This window comes from Leucopleurus acutus (genome assembly GCF_964270905.1).
Source record: "Leucopleurus acutus genome assembly, chromosome: 19".
Classification (NCBI taxonomy): domain Eukaryota; kingdom Metazoa; phylum Chordata; class Mammalia; order Artiodactyla; family Delphinidae; genus Leucopleurus; species Leucopleurus acutus.
In genome coordinates, this window is record NC_139161.1 from 49,466,785 (window position 1) to 49,481,818 (window position 15,034).

General features: G+C 38.5%; 1 protein-coding gene across 1 annotated transcript in view; it reads right to left on the minus strand.

Annotated features, from left to right (window-relative positions):
* Window positions 1-864: 864 nt before the first annotated feature.
* The window catches only part of UBE2G1 (ubiquitin conjugating enzyme E2 G1), a 103,575-nt gene continuing 89,405 nt past the window's right edge, over window positions 865-15,034 (minus strand). The window contains exon 6 of the mRNA XM_082861359.1: window positions 865-3,964. The gene's annotated coding sequence lies outside the window, so the exon portion shown is untranslated. The remainder of the gene's footprint in view (window positions 3,965-15,034) is intronic.

Consider the following 15,034-nt stretch of genomic DNA (forward strand, 5'->3'; position numbering starts at 1 on the left):
AAAACTTTTTTGCTATATACCTCAAGTAGATGATTATGCTTACAACTGATATTTAAAGTTTAGGGACATCATCTAGACCTTTCTATAATAGTTTTATTTCAAATATATTTTACAGAAAATTTAAACCCTGAAAAATGAGCCCCCATTTTCCCCAAACTGCTCTCAAGGAGGATTTTCTTCTTGTGATTAAGAAATTAGGCTCCATGTTCTTTTCTCAGAGTTTGTAAGGAAGAGGCCTTAAAACCACTGGCAACTTCTATCAAGACAGACAAGCTTTCAACACCTAACACTGTAAATCCATATAAACTATATATAAAGATGCAGGGTGAAAAGCTGAACATTCACATCCTGAATCCTGTTGTGGTTTGCAGTCCTCCAGAAAAAGGAAAAAAATTGTTAAGGGGGAAAAAAGTACTCAGTTCTTGCTGCATTTGCCACTAACTTACTGAGTAGTACTGGGCAGGTATTGGGGCCAAGTTTGCCCATCTGTTTAGAGGAGGGAAGGTGGGGATTGAGATGGTGCCTGTGTTCTCTTCCAGTTGACGTTTGAGACTGGGTTCTTCACCTTTTGGCTTATCTTCATGGTAGAACCAGTCTAGGCCAAAGACAAAATCCCAAATAATACTCTAACGTGTGCTCATTTTATTTTATATAAGGTTCTAAATCAGCATGCACGAAATTCTGATTAAGAATGGTGGTTGGCCACGTACTGGAAATTTTAAGACCATTATACCAGGTTGGAAGTAAAGTGAACTTCCTACCCTCTGGTTCCTTCTTTAAATAAGGTTTTAAAATTTTTTTATCTAGATTCCCCTGTGGACCCTTTGCTATCATGTGCTGTTTATATAGAAAGAATCCCATAACTTGCTTTGGAGACCTGCATCCTGAAACCAAAATAGCTCATGATACAGCCTCTAAGTCATCATTTATTGATTTATAGAGCACCCATCACATGATCGAGGTGCTTTACAATACAGTAAACATCACAACAGAACTCACATAGTTAAATACAATCAACAAATTACAGAACTAAAAATAAAACAAACAAACAAAAAACTGGAATGAAGCAACATTATGTCAAATTTCAAAGATGCTGAGAAGTGGCAGTACACAAAAGGTAATTCCACCAACTGGGGACCAGACAGGCAAAGATACACAGGCACCACAACCCCAAACGGGGAGATTTGTAGAGGGTGAATGAGCATATAAAATAAAATTTCACAACCAAGAATGAAGGCCATTAAAGACACTATGACACCCAAATAATCACAGAACTAGTGGAATAACCTCACAAAAATATTACCTTGTAATGACAAGAAAACCAACCTCATTTGGATTTTAAACTCACAAGAGGCCAGAAAGCCACTGAGATCATCCATCCTATTATGAGCACAGACTGAAATCGATAAGCCTTTACAAGAACTTGGAATAAATTTAGGAAACAGGCAACGGTTCTACAATCCATAAGACTATGCAGGTTGTTGTTGATGGTTGGCACGAGGTCAGGGAGAAAAATCCTTTTCCTAGAGCAGACAAGACTCACACTAATGATGAGGCACTGCTGGGACAAAAGCCACCTGATCAGTGTCACCTGAGTGTGGTTTAATATCAAATGTAGAGGCATTTAGATTCACAGTCAGATGAACACTGGGAAAGGCACAGATGACACCTCTGACAGAGGAAAAGAAGCCAAAACATCTCTCGAGGCCTGTGTTTCCATATGTAGCACACTCAGGGCACCAGATGGAAAGGGGTGTCATGAGACGTGCACTCATTCCTGGCTCTCCTTCTACCCCCCATGATCTAGCCCTAAAGAACACATGGTTACACCAAAGTAACTGCATTAATGTGGCACTTAAAGTTCAAGAATAGTTGTCCCTGAGTTACTAGGTCATTTGCTCCTCTCTGAAGAGTCAAATCCCAGGTTTTAACTCAAGAGATTGCTAGCAGAATTACAGCAATAGGAGAACAAAATTCAGACTCCATCTTGCCACAAGCAAGCACCATGTGAACAATTTCTGATTTAAGAATAAAAAGGGATTGCATTCAAAGTCCCAGGTAGGCATGCAGTACTGCTGGCACTTTGGGGCAACAGTGTTTACAGAGTCTTTGAAAAAGTAAAGTCACACGCCAAGTTCCTGAAGAAAATTGGGCTGCAATGAATCAAACAATTTCACATTCAGCCATTACACATTTATGGGCTTTTTTAATGCTTCAGAGTGAAGAAGAGACTGAAATTTAGAAAAATCACTCTCTACTGTGACTACATCCTCAATTATTTTACTTCTGCTTTAAAAGACATGCAAGTTCATAAAGGACTGGCTCCTTGCAGGAATCCTTTCATTCTTCTGCCCAAGCATTTCTCCAAACCCCCCAGAGCAGAGATGCACCAATTCTCACTGATTCTCACAATTAATCACCATGTCCCATCAGGTACTGTCTCAAGTTCTATCCCTTATATGCCAAAGACTACCTCCAAGTCCCAGCCTCACACCAAACACAGAGGAACCTGGGCACACCTTTAACACTGCACATGCTCATTTTACATTTCCTGAAATTATTTTTGAAAACTTATGATATGAAATATACTTATGCTCAAACAGTAATAAAAATCCAAGTGCAGTATGTCAGTGGCAAAATCTGTATATGTCAGGTAACAAAGCCTTTACATCCCTGTAATGCTTTGGGATTCACATAAGAATCTATACAGAACCCAATACATATACTGCCTTGGCCATGTGATTTTCAAGTATTAAATTTGTTTGCATAAGGAAACAACCTGAGATTTTTCTAAACTGCACTTCTCTGGCACTCAGTATTATAACCTTCATTCAATACAATAAAAGCCAACAACTTGACAATTATTGGAAAAAAATTATATTTTGGAAGAACTCACTACATAAGGTGACAGAATTCCAAAATCAAATTACATGAAAAATATACATCGCAATTTCTTTGTACAATAGGTGAGAAAAATCTGCAGTATAGAGGATAGAGGCAAAGAAATATGAAGAGCTAAGGAGAAGGGTGTGTGGGTAAACAGCATTTTTAATAGCAAACCCAGAAGTTAAGTAGAAAGCCTGCAGCTGTGCATGCTTTATTCATCCAACCTTCACATTAGGTAACTGAGGGCAAAAATAAAACCAAATCAGAATTTTGTATTGTTTGGGGTAAATTTCAATCATTTTAAATCTGAATTGAATTCAGAACCAACTCTTTTTAGTTCTTGGGGATAATGACTGAATTCAAGAGCTCTCAACAATGAAAAAAATGTTATTGCTATATCCAATCCAAGAGATGGGTGCAAGTATAATACAAAAGGGATGAAGCACCTAGTGATGACCATTCCTCTGAAGTCATCATTAAAAATCAAGTAGTTGCTTATTGAGTGTTTCAGTATTTGAACTAAATGATCCTGGCAGACAGAAGAGATAAAAGCAAAGGGGAGTGTGTCAAAACAAAGAAGATACAAAGTTTAGTAAGTGAAAAGAGTTTAATGAAGCCTCAATGGTTTAAAGGAAATTAAATGGAAACTTTTAATCCTAATTGCTTTTTATCTGACATGCTTTAAGGAGTCTTTTAAAACTGATAAGAAACAATGAATAGGGAAAGAAAACCTGCTAAAATCTTTTAGAATTTACACGATTCTTATTCTACTACAAGAAAGCATTATTTGGTACAAGGTGTGTTTGTGGATGTACATGAACAGTATATATATTATCCGGATCATGTTGTGCTATGTACAGGTCTTTACAATTCTTCCTGAAGGTTAAAACAGTTCATTAGAATTCAAAATGCGTAATCATCTGTAAGTTGGCACTTGTTAGGCTCTTGTCAGCATTGATACTGGCATGTTTTATTGCAGCCCAGTTCCAGCCAGTGTTTGCCAACTTGTTACAACAGAAGTCCAGCAATAGGTGGGTAGAGTGCAGGAAAAACAGTGCCATGTTTCTCAATTGGAGACCTACAAGAAAGCAAACAGCATTATATAATGATTTTATAAATTACAAAAGAATTAATTGATTAGAAATTTTTATTTGTATTCCATTTCTTGGGAAACAAATTTTTCATTTCACTTTAAGCTCACTTTTGTGCTTTTCCAATATGATAGCCACATACAACCATTTCATTTTAAATTCAAATAATTGTTAATAAAATTTTAAATTTAGTTCCTCAGTCACACTACCCACATATCGAGTGCTCAGTATGTCTACTGACTACCATGTTGGACACTGCAAATATAGATTATTTCCATCAGTGAAGAAAGTTCTATTACTAAGCTTTAACTTAGATTTCTCTAGGTTCAGTCCAAACCTATATTATCCGTGAAGCCTCTGACAACTGACCTTCTCTCCCAATTAGAGTTCCCTATTGTTTTGTATCTGCTAATCTCATGTGTTCAATTAGACTAGAAGAACCACAGCTAAATAAAAACAACTACCACCTTATCGAGTGCTTATTATGTGCCAAGCAGTATACAAAGTGCTATACAAACTTATCTCATGTAATGCTCATAATCACCATATGAAGGGGTTTCCCCCATTTTACAGAGAAAAGAGACAAGGTCACAGAGCTAATTAATAAGTGGCAGAGTTTCCTGTTCAAAAGGTTAGAAAAAAACACTAGTTTCAATTAAATTAAAAAAAGTCTAATTAAATGATTGGACTTTTCAGAGCTTTTATTATATGAATGTGTCCTTTGAGTATGTAGCGGGAGCAGGAGAAGGGGGCAGGGGAGGAGAATACCTATTACTATTACATCGGATCAAGTACTCCAGAAACACAGAAGTCTGTATCACCTGCCAAGCCAATGCTGGTCACAAAGAAGTCTAATAGAAGATGACTGGGAATCCAAGGGATATAATTTTAAACTCCTAACAATGAAGCCAAATGTACTTAGAGCCATGGCAAATATTTAACTCACACCAGACGTGTGAAAAGTTCAGTGTGTCTTCTAAATCCCCGAATGAATTTATCAATATTACAATCACCCGAATTCAACCATACCAGAGGTCTGATGTGGGCAAGAAGAAAGCTGTGGGCTTATCTATGGCCGAACATGTGCCTATTTCCTGAATTTAGACTACCTCCCTAAGACAGCTCCTGAGAAGTAGAATGACTGCTAAATTTCTCTCCAAAGGGCTCATACCAATCAATGTAAATGGTCCCCAGCAAAGCACTGAATCCACCAAATATGAATATACCACCTTCACCAGCAATCAGGTTCTATTGTTTGCACACAGATACACATATGTGCACACGTTTTATTAGAAAATCTAAAGACATAGACTGATACTCAAGAGAAATCATTATGAATAGGACTGTAACTTTTAGGTTATGTTACTTAAGTATTTTTCCAAAGACTACGTATCACACCCAAATTTACCCCTGCCCAGTTAACCTCTCAGGGCTGAAAAAGAACTGGGTATAGAGCTCGGGCATTCAGTAATCATTCCCTTATGATATGAACAAGAAATTTCAGGGCCACAAAAGAACCATTTAAAACCTGTTTCCATGTGAGGTTTTAAAGAAAAATACTCCAGAGAGGACTGACTATAGAAAGTCATTAACTACCTAAAATCAGGTATTTGAGCCTTTTAGTAGTTAGGATCCAGCTTTAAATAGCTTTAGCTTCTTCTTCAGCAGGAAAAGAAAAATCTATTCCCCCCGCCCAGCCTTTAAATAAAATATATTCTAAACAGAAAAAAGGCCTTGGTACAGAAAAAGCAAGTTTGTTTTTCTTTTCTCTAGAAAGAGAAATGTGAAACTGAATTACCTGCATAACACTCAAATAACACCGTTTGGTGCTGATCTAAAACAGTCATTTACAATTTGTAAGCATATCCCATTTCTGGTTTAAAATAAATCTTCTGTTGTGTGACTTTGTTAAAAAACCACACCATTTTTATATTAATGGAAATTATATCAACTGTATGTCTTTACAAAATAACTTAAGTATCTATTTTTTGCCTCAAACTTACACTTCATTATTCTTGATTTCTAACCTACAAATCTGGAGATGGTTTAGTTGGAAAGTGTCTTGTTCCATTTATTTCTAAAACTAGAATCAAATCATTAGTTTTCCATGTGGCTACACAATTTAATCTTTTTAAAAGGCCTAAAAAAAATAAAAAGCAGACAAGCGTGATTTCCAAAAAAAAAAAAAACAACTTTTTTTTTAACACTTTTTGATGTTAAAGACAATATTGAAAGTAATTCGTCATTCAAGGGTAAGTGTCCCAATAAGCTCAACCATTCTTAAGTGAAAGCAGTCCATGAGTTAAATAGCGTAGTATCGGGCTTCCCTGGTGGCGCAGTGGTTGGGAGTCCGCCTGCTAGTGCAGGGGACACGGGTTCGAGCCCTGGTCTGGGAGGATCCCACGTGCCGCAGAGCAACTAGGCCCGTGAGCCACAATTACTGAGCCTGCGCGTCTGGAGCCTGTGCTCTGCAACGGGAGAGGCCATGATAGTGAGAAGTCCGCGCACCGCGATTAAGAGTGGCCCCCGCTTGCCGCAAATAAAGAAAGCCCTTGCACAGAAACAAAGACCCAACACAGCCATAAATAAATAAATAAGTAAATAAATAAAATTTTTAAAAAATTAAAAAAAAATAGCGTAGTATCAAGGAAGTTTTCCCCATTATCTTTCACACAGATGATTCCAAAAGTTCCAGTTCATTCTATACTGCCACCAAATATACTACTTACTAAACAACAACTCTCCCCCTATCACCAATCCATCTGTTTTTCCCCCAAACTGAACTATTCTTTTTCTTTTCCTTATGTCATGCACTGGTGACCATCCACACCCTTCCTTTCTGAGGTCGGTAATACCTCACTCTCCTAGCTCTCCTCCTTGTGACCAGGCAGCCCACATGTTTCTGTCCCCTAAATGTGGAAATTGTGCAAGATGCTGTCTTTGGCCCTAGTATGTACTGCTCTCTATACCAAATGAATGGTCATCTCTACTCTAGAGACTTCTAATCTCACCCGCAGCCCTACGTCTAACCTCTGTCCTAACCATTCAGTATCAGTCATACTTTCTCAAAGCTGCACCGTGTTTCTACTCCCACTAGAGCTCTGCGAGTGGTTTAACCTTTTTTATGCCTGGTCTAACTGGCTAGGTGAACAGCTCTCTAATGGCCTGGATAATGTCTACGGTACTCCTACAGAGCCCCTTCTTTCCCAAGAAAACAGTGCCTTTGTAAATATTCATTAACAAGAAATGAAATGAGCTCAGGGTCAGCTGTTCTTGGTGTTACCTCTCATTTCAAGATATAAATCTTAATCCTTAATAACATGCAACTGTTAAAAGGGAAGCAGATATACATTACTGAGCTAGTAAAATATCAAGACAATGTTAAATGGAAAGTACAGAGTGTATGCTATGTATACATTTATGTTATAAACACAGACACAAAATCACACTTGTGTGTACATGTGTGTTAGGGGGAGAGTAAGATTTCTGAAAGATTAAACAGTGTTTACTTCTGATAGCAGAACTGGGGAGCTGAGATGGAAAAGAGATTTACTTTCCCTTATATATAGCTGCAACTATAAAGGTAGCAGTCAGATTCAGAAGGAACCAAAATAGAGCCATGATGTTTATGGGTTAGAGAAGATGTTTCTAGAAGGGAGATCAATAGTCAATTCAATTCAACTGCTACAGAGATTAAAAATCAAAACTAAGGGATTTCCCTGGCGGTCCAGTGGTTAACACTCCCCACTTCCACTGCAGGGGGCACAGGTTCGATCCCTGGTCGGGCGAACTAAGATCACACACGCCTCGTGGTGCAGCCAAAAAAACCCACTAAACTAAAATTAAGCCTTTGGATGTGGCAAACAGGCAGCCCCTGGTTTCCTTATTACTTTAGTTTTCTGTGGAGAGGGAAGAAGGTGAGGCAAATGTGCTGGAAGATTGACAGTTTAAAAAAAAAAACAGGGCAAAGCCCCTTTGTTTCCCAGGTCCCTCTCTTCCTCCCTAAAGTTAAGTAGTACTACAAATTTTAAGAATTTTATATATTTCTTCTAGTCCTTTCTTTTTAAAAAAACTTTTATTCTATCGGATAACTATGATAGAATAAAATATAGTTGGTTTTACTTTATAATTTACATAAATGATATCATACTTTTTTTTGCAAATTGCTTTTCCTACTCAAGATTTGTGTTGAGATTTAACCATGTGATTATATATTACTAAGTCTACATTAGGTATTTTAGCTGATACAATAGAATATTGTAACTGATATTAATAGTAACTGATCAATTCTGATAGGCCTTTTAAAAATTACACACAATACTGCAAGCAATATCCTTGTATCATGTCTCTCTGTACACATGTGCTGGAGCTTCTCTAACCTATACACCTAAATCGCAGGATACGTGTTTTCAAATTGACTAGATATTACCAAATTGCTCTCCAATGTTGACAGAACAACTTCACTCATACCAGTATTTCAGGTACACCACTTCCCGAAATCCTCACCAACACTTGGGTTTCTTGGACATTTTGGTTTTTGACAACCTGATGGATTTGATGTCATCCCCTGTAGCTTCGTATTTCTGCTTACAAATATAGCTGAATTAATTTTTGCATGTATAACAACAATCATCTTTCTTTTTGCTTCTATTTATTATCTATTCATATCATTGTCCTTTGTGCTGATATTTTTCTTATTGCTTTGCAAAAGTCTGTAGATTCTAGATAGAAATCCTGAATATTAGATTTACAGAAAATTTTTCCCAGTTTGCCGCTTATTTTTGTTTACTTTGTCTTGTCATAATATTTAAGTTTTTGGTTTTGATACAGCCAAATTTATCAAATTTTTTCCTTTCATGGGTGTTACTGGTGCCTAATAAATCCTTCTCTACCTTGATATTCTCCTGTATTTTGTTCTGATATTTGTTTTTCGTATCTGTCTTATGTTTTAAAATTTACTGGAGATAGCTTAGTCTCCTCCTTACCTCAGTCAACAAGATCACTATAGATCACCTGTATTAGTGGGAGTGAGGTGGATGCATCCTTGAAGCAGGTTCAGTAGAGTCTGCACTTTTCTTCATAATCTTACTGTAACACAAGAGATCAGAAAGCCTCAACGTTTAAGGAGCCCTAATTTTAAGGAGATACGGGTGAGATGTGGAGGCTAATCCTTAAATGATCTGAATATGAAACCCATCAAGGATGTGGTCCTATTGTGATAATCACATACTCCAAATGTGGTCTCAAATAAGCCATGAAGAAAATATGGCCGCCTAGGAGGAACAGAAGCCGTATACATGGAGCCACATATACTTCTATTTGTGAGAAATGACTCTAGATTCATGCGTACACATATGCAGCGAGGTAAGGCAGAAAATCTTCTATCTAACTGTGCTGGGTTACACAATGCCTACTATCCTGGGTGAGGTTATCTACGAAACAGATTCTCAGACAGGTATTTGTTTACTGGGAAGTGCTTCCAAAAACAAGAGTGAGGGAAATAGGTCTAAGCAGAAGAAGAAGATGAACGGAGGGGGGCAGTTGAAATAAAGGCTTCAATCAATCCCACACTGGAATGGCCCTTCAGATAATTCCCAAATTGAGAAAAAAGTCCAAGCCTTTGTATCAACCCATCCCTTACCCAAACCAACTAGTCCTTGGATGCAAGTGGCCTCTGGGGAAGGGGACTAACTTGGGCAAGTGATCTCTTTTAGCTAAGGGCAACACTCCTAGAAAGCAACTCAGCTATGAGTTATCAGTAGGCAACATGCCCAGCAGGCTGGGATATGATTATTTCCCTCTGGACAGGAGACAATAACATCCACTACACCCATAGCTTATCTTCTCTTATCATCTTACTTATTCCCTGATGAAGCCAACCAGCAAGTTGTGAGTTGACCTATGAAGAGGCCCATGTGACAAAAAACTTAGGACTCAGTCAATGGCCTGTAAGGAATAGAAACCTGACAAAAACCAGTTGACTGAACTTGGAAGCAGATCCACCCACCACAGCTGAGCCCTGAGATGGCTGCAGTGCCAACCAACACCTTGACTGCAGCATTATAAGGAGCCCAGAGCCAGAAGAGTCAACCAAGTCATACATGGAACCCTGGCCTATGGTAACCATGAGATAAGAAATGCTGTTTTAGGGCTTCCCTGGCGGCGCAGTGGTTGAGAATCTGCCTGATAATGCAGGGGACACGGGTTCGAGCCCTGGTCTGGGAGGACCCCACATGCCGCAGAGCAACTAGGCCCATGCGCCACAACTACTGAGCCTGCGCGTCTGGAGCCTGTGCTCTGCAACAAGAAAGGCCGCGATAGTGAGAGGCCCGCGCACCGTGATGAAGAGTGGCCCCCGCTGGCCACAACTAGAGAAAGCCCTCGCACAGAAACCCAACACAGCATAAATTAATTAATTAATTAAAAAATAAATAAAATAAAATGACACTTAAAAAAAAAAGAAATGCTGTTTTAAGTCACTGAATTTTAGGTAATTTGTAACACAGCAACAGAGAATTAATACAATCCCTCTAGCCTTGATACAGAACCAAAAGACCAAAGTCCTTTTGTCTAGCGGTATAGAATGTGGCCATGCTGCTGATCTATGGGAAAGGGAGGATTTGTTTCTCCCTATCTCCTCTCTCTTCATCCCATTCCACACCTGAATTAGAAAAAGGATATGGTTATTAATTATTAATAATTTTTATACAGGAGACACAAATACTACATGATTACACTTATATGAGGTATCTAAAGTAGTCACACTGATAGAAACATAAAGTGGTGGTTGCCAAGGCCTGAGGAGAGGGGGAATGGAGAGTTGTTGTTCAAGGGGTAGAGAAGTTTCAGTCGTGCAAAATGAAAAAGCTCTACAGATATACTGTACAACAATGTGCATATAGTTAACAATACTGTACACATAAAAATTGTTAAGAGGGTAGATTTAGGTTGTGTGTTTACCACAATAAAAGTAAAATAAAGAAAATCTGGATCAAGTACATCAACACTAATGCTTCCAGCTGAAAGAAAATTACATAAGTTATGGATTTTGAAGTAAAAAATTACATCATTAAAAAATACTAAATTAAATCTACTTTTCATTCAACCCAAATAGAATGTACATTTTTCAAATGCTTATTGTGGGTTTTATTTCACATCATCCTATCACAAGACTACAGAGACTGAGGATATTCAGAAAGTGCATGAAAAAAGCAAGTCTTTAAGAAGAGTTTGAGGGCTTCCCTGGTGGCGCAGTGGTTGGGAATCCGCCTGCCGATGCAGGGGACACGGCTTCGTGCCCTGGTCCGGGAGGATCCCACATGCCGCAGAGCGGCTGGGCCCGTGGGCCATGGCCGCTGGGCCTGCACATCTGGAGCCTGTGCTCCGCAACAGGAGAGGCCGCAGCAGTGAGAGGCCCACGTACCGCAAAAAAAAAAAAAAAAAAAGAAGCGTTTGAGTGATAGACTAGAGCTCGCTGAATCTGCCACAAAGCAACAGGTTTCTACAGTATAGCCATGGGCATAAAAATCATATAATGACAGAGACATTTAGATTATGTGGGGCTTCCCTGGTGGCGCAGTGGTTAAGAATCCACCTGCCAACACAGGGGACACGGGTTCGAGCCCTGATCTGGGAAGATCCCACATGCCGCGGAGCAACTAAGCCTGTGCGCCAAAACTACTGAGCCCGCGTGCCACAACAACTGAAGCCCGCATGCCTAGAGCCCGTGCTCCGCAACAAGAGAAGCCACCGCAATGAGAAGACCGCGCACAACGAAGAGTAGCCCCCACTTGCTGCAACTAGAGAAAGCCCACGCGCAACAACGAAGACCCAACGCAGCCAAAAATAAATAAGTAAAAATAAATAACTTTATAAAAAATAATAATAATAAAAAATAAAGATTATGTGGGCACCTCAACCCTACAGCTTACCTTGTTCTGTGCATTAGGTAGATGAGTAAAACATAGGCCCTTTTATAGAAGGTATTAGTTAAGTCATGGAGTCTGATGTGATTTCTTAATTTAATTTTCAAATGATTTCACTTTTAGTGCAATCCAAAGAGATGACTGGAATTGGGTATTACTGAGGCATTATTTTCCAACTGCATCATATCATATGTAACAAGAGCAGTAAGACAAATTCATAAATGGCTAAAAGTTAAGACTCTAGGTGCTACAGTACTTCAGAAAGGGAAGAATTTGCTTGGGGATGAAGAGCAATAACTTCATGAAAGAAGGGAAATTTGAAATGGACCTCATCTCAAGTGGCAAAAGAAACAGAACACACATTCCAGACCCTTGGCACGGGAAATGGGTCGAGTATTTGAGTTGAATGAATGACGAGACACATTTCAGAAAGAGGGAGACTATATGAGCATAAGAGGGAAGCTACTAGTAATTGTTAATCAACATACAATAGACAAGACTGGGTCCCTGAATGCTAGTTAAGTACGTCTGCTTCAATTACTTTTTTGTTTGTTTGTTTTTTTTGGCGGCACCACACAGCTTGTGGGATGGGATCTCAGTTCCCCAACCAGGAATTGAACCTGTGCCACGACAGTGAAATCTTAACCACTATACCACCAGGAAACTCCCCTTAATTACTTATTAATCAATGTTTCCCAAAGAATGTTTGTCTTTGGCCATAGGTGGGCCAAAGGATCCTCGTGATGAGGATGAGCTTCAGACTGAAAACAAAATGCAAAATCGTTTACTCAGTTCTTACCGATGAAAAACACACAGTTCAAAGACTATAATTTTTTACACAGAAGCCTGAGCTTAATAGTAACACAATAAGTTAGGAATAGTAACTAAAATTAACCATTAAAATATTAGTGCATTAATTTAATTCAAAATTCTGTCCTATCTAATGTCCAGCTGCCACACACACCCTTCTACAACAGTGCACAGCCATTACAATGCACGAATGAATTTATATGTAGGACTTGCAACTTTAAAGAAGGATGTGTAAGCAGTGCTGACCTGTTTGCCAAGATTTCCAGTTATTGCTTCCTACACCTTTAATTGTAAGTTCTCAGTTTAGTTTCATCATTAACAGTATATTATACTGTTTTTCAATTAACCTATTCTATGCAAGGAGGTATTTTGATTCAACATTATTATTTGCCTCCGTCTTCTTTTTACATGAACCTTAATCTTGATAAGTATACTTTAAAGACGTGTATGTTATGATCAAGTACAAATTAACTCTAATCCCACCAACAAAGAATATATAATCCCTTACAAAATTAGTTTGTGACACTTCATTCGTACTTATTTATTTTATTTGCAATATACTATCAAGGTAAAAAAAGCTCTTGATTATTTCCTAAATTTATAAAGTACTGTTTATAAGGTAAAATCACACATAAGCTTAGGCTTCAACCTATTATTTCCTTCCTCTCAATTCGTTGTTGTCGCCAAGCTCTTTTCTGACTGGAAAATAGTATGGGTAAGGAAAACAAGCCCTGAAGTGCTTGTTGTTCCTAAGATATTGTCCGACCCATAAAAGAACCAATGCAATAAATGAGCTGAGCTTCGTGAAGACTAACATGGCAGTTGTATCCAGGACAAATATCTAGGATGAAGTGCAGGCCGACACAAAAGATGTTCAACTAGTAACAAGAACTTGACCTAAGGTGGTGGAAAGCAAGAGTCAAAAGAAAAGATGAGGATCACTGACTAGACATGTGGGAGGTATCAGATGTAATGATAATGAAATCAGGACAGGACTGTTAGCAAAAATAAACAAAACAGAAATAATTTGAAGACTGCAAGGTTATTGCTATATCTGTTGGGAACAAAGAGAAGTAAAGTTAATTTTCAGCATTTTAGGTTATTATAACAAGATCTAAAAGTAGATATGAGTCTTTTCAGAAACTTAGAGATAATCAAACATGAAAACAGAATGAAAAGCGGGTAGACTTTAGCTTAACTTCTGATTTACCTTTGCATTTGATACGTTTAATCATAAAAATCATAAATAAAAATTAAGACAGTGTGATACCGGTTCAAGGATAGACAAGCCAACTAAGGAAACCTAGAAAGGTCAGAAACAGATCAACACATACCTGGAATGTAGTTTTACAACATAATCAACACTGCATATCAGTGGTGAAAGGATGGACTTGTAAATAAATGATGCAGTCAACAGTTATATATTAGGGGGAATCAAAGGGTAAAGTTGAACTCCAACTCACACCATACATCAACCAATTTCAGTGAATTCAACACATTTGTGAAAGGCAAAACCATAATAACTTTTAGAAGACAGTATACAATAGTAGCTTTCTGATGGCAGGGAAGAAACTAAGACACAAAAAGTAAAATGCATACAGGAAGGAACTAAAAAATTAAACTGCATTAAAATTAAGCACCTTGTTCATCCAAAGACACCATGGAAAAAGTGAACTGACAAGGATACAAATCAATAACCTTACTGAAAAACAGGAAGGACCAGAATAAGCATTTCACAGAGGAAGTGTCAATGGTCAAACACGTTACAATACGCAATTGCATTGGTAACTAAGGCAACACACATTAAGTCCATAATGACATATCATTTTACACCAGATCAAAAACTTTGGGAAAACAAACTTTGAAGAAGTCTGATAATATCAAATGTTAAAGAGAATATGGAACAAATGGAATCCTTGTCCTTGCCAAAAGGAGTATAAATAGATGCAACATTTTGGAAGACAATTTGGCATTATCTACTCAAAGTGGTGTGCATATACCTTTAACTTAATGCCACCCCTAGGTATACACCCAAGAAACTTTTTTTTTTTTTAATTTTTATTTTTTGCCGTACGCAGGCCTCTCACTGTTGTGACCTCTCCCGTTGCCGAGCACAGGCTCCGGATGCGCAAGCTCAGAGGCCATGACTCACGGGCCCAGCCGCTCCGCGGCATGTGGGATCTTCCCGGACCAGGCCACGAACCCGTGTCCCCTGCATCGGCAGGTGGACTCTCAACCACTGCGCCACCAGGGAAGCCCCCAAGAAACTTTTGTAGTATCTCTGCAACAAGAAACAAGGATAGCCACATTCTCTGTAATAGC